We start from the raw sequence: 2,909 nt of genomic DNA, 5'->3' as shown, positions 1-2,909 counted from the left end.
AAGTGGTGAGAGAATGACTATTATTGATTAATCACAACTCACATATGATATATATACATACACGTTGGCTTATGTGAAGGAAAACATTAATAGAAAATCAGAAAAATGAACTAATTACTCCAGCTTATATTAGCAATAACTAATCTCTAACCAACTACTCAACTAACTACTTAATTTACATATTAGTCATAATATCCCCTCTCAAGTTAGCATGTATAGATTCAACGTGTCAAACTTAGAAATGAGATTCCTAAACTGAGTTAAAGAGATGGATTTGGTGAAGATATAAGCAAGTTGGTGTTGAATTCTAACATGTAGAAACTTGATAAGCCCATCCACCACTTTTTCTCGAATAAAATGACAATTGATCACGATATACTTGATTCGTTCATGAAACGGGGGTTAAAGACAATGTGGATGGTTGATAGCAAGTCACAAAACAACATGGAGGATGGAATTGTGATTTGGAAGTCTGACAGGAATCCCTTGAGTTAGTTCAGTTGAAGCAATTGCCATGGCCCTATATTCAGCTTCTGCAGATGACCTAGAGACTGTGTGCTGCTTCTTTGATCTCCAAGACACTAGTGAGTCTCCAATGAACATGCAGTAACTAATAACACGTCTTCGCATGTCAGGGCATCCTGCCCAAATTGAATCCGCATATGCCATTAGCCTTAGTTCTAATCCGGATGAGAATAGCAGCCCTTATCTAGCTGTCCCTTTCAAATACCTGAGGAGGTGATATAGTGCATTTTGGTAGTGGTTGGACGACAAAGAAATTGACTCAGAGTTGAAACTGTGTAGGTAATATCAGGATGAGAGATTGTGAGATACATCAATCTACCGATCAACCTTCTATAGCTTGTAGGATCATCAAGAGGGTCCCCATCCGAGGCACTCAACCTTAGATTGGCTGATAAACCACAATTTTACAGTTTATTTTGGATTGAAATGAGTGAATTTTATTAATTTTTTTCGCACTTATTCACCAAATTGCATGCTTTTATGATTTCTTTCTAAATTATGCTTAAAAATTAAAAACAGGCTTTTTAGACCTTAAAAATATCAATTTTTAATATACTTCTATTACCATTCGATGCCGTGATTCATTCGTTAAGTGATTTCAGGTTCAATAGAGCAAGGATGGCTTAGAAGGTGGAATGGAGGCATGAAAAAGTGGAAGAATCATGAAAAATTGAAGATTTGAGGATTTAGCGTCATGCGTACGCATCTCCTGCGGACAACTCAACTTGCGCGTATGCATGACCTATACGTATGCATAACATGAAATGCACGTGCCAAAAATTTCTGGACCACTTTTTGGGTACAAATCGACTCAATTCTCAATGAAAGAGGGCCAATACTGAATTGGAGGGAGGGGGGACACTCAAACATGGACACATTCACATAGTTTTAGGGAGTTCTTGTTCTTAGTTTTCTAGAAAGAAAAACTCTTCATTTTCTCTAAGTTTTAGTGTTTTTTTTTCTCACAATTTGTTCTAATTTCTGGATTGGGTCTTGTTTAATTTCAGTTTTGTGATCTCAATTGTAGTTTCTTTAGTTTTAATTTCACTTAGGAACTTTGCTAGTTATTTTCTATTAGTTTGTTAGTTTATGGATCTTGTTCATTTTGAATTCTCATTAATGCATTGATGTTTTCATGATTTAGATGTGTTATTTGAGTTACTAGTATTGATAATTAGTAGTGAGTAGATTTAATTTTGCTTCATTTTCTCAATTACATTATGTTCTTTTTTATTACTCACCAAGTGTTTGATAGAATGTTTACTTTGATTATGGAGTAGATTTTCGTTATTGGCTTGGGGTTGAGTAATTAGGGATCTTTGAATTGTTAATGTCCAATATTCATTGGTAATTTAGAATCGTTAGTTGGTTTGATTTTCACTAACGCTAGTGTTTCACTAAATCAAATTAGTGAGTTGGCTAGAATTTGTGGATTAAAACCAATTATGCCTCCTTGATGTTTCTTCGATATTAAAGGATGACAAAGTAGTTATACTCTTGCTAATTACCATATTTGTGGTTAACAACAAGAATAGGAGCCTAATTTTTCACCCCTAATCAAGGCCTTTTAATTGATTGATTATTATCTCTTGTGTTGATTTTATCTTCTTAGTCCTTTTAGCTTAATTTCGTTGTTTCTTAGTTTAATTACTTTTTTATTGCTATCATTTTAGTTGCATGCTTGTTAGGTAGTTGTTCAATTTCTTAGTGCTTTTTACTTGTTGCAATTTATTTGTTGATTCTTCTTTAATTTTTAGTTATTTTACTTTTTCTGCAGTCGCATTCAAAACCCTCTAATTTTCTAACCAATGATGTGCTTCTGATTGTAAGTCCTAGGAAAAACGATCCGAAATTCTACTCTCAGCATTTGATTTGACTTTTGTGACAGTCCTTCTAAACTCTGATTGAGAGTTAATTGTTGGTTTAGATTATGCTTGCAACGAAATTCTTTTGAAAATTCTAGACTGACATTAATCCTCTATTAAGTTTTTGGCGCTGTTGCTGGAGACTTGCATATGTGTGCCATATTATTGGTTAGTAGTTAAAATCTATAGTTAGTAGTAATTGGTAGTTACTTTTCTCTAGTTATCTCTCTTATCACAATAATTGCATGAATTATATGTTTCTTGTGTTGAATGACGCATTCATTATTGGATCCGAGTTTAGCCTTATTTGATCTTGAGATTGAACGAATGTTATTGCATCTTAGGCAAGCTCGGCGTCAGTTGGCCTTTGGGGATAATGAAGCGGCTTCCAACGATTCACCAACTTTTTCTGAGGTTGATTTTGAGTCATCATTCAACGAAGGAACTCTTTGTTCCTCTGTTGACTCTTTAGACGTTGCCTCTACTAATATAGGTATTTAGACTATAGCTGCTTTAAGA

This window comes from Arachis duranensis, chromosome 2, assembly GCF_000817695.3.
Source record: "Arachis duranensis cultivar V14167 chromosome 2, aradu.V14167.gnm2.J7QH, whole genome shotgun sequence".
Taxonomy (NCBI): domain Eukaryota; kingdom Viridiplantae; phylum Streptophyta; class Magnoliopsida; order Fabales; family Fabaceae; genus Arachis; species Arachis duranensis.
The sequence above is the reverse complement of the archived record's forward strand: the minus strand, read 5'-3'. Positions refer to the sequence as shown.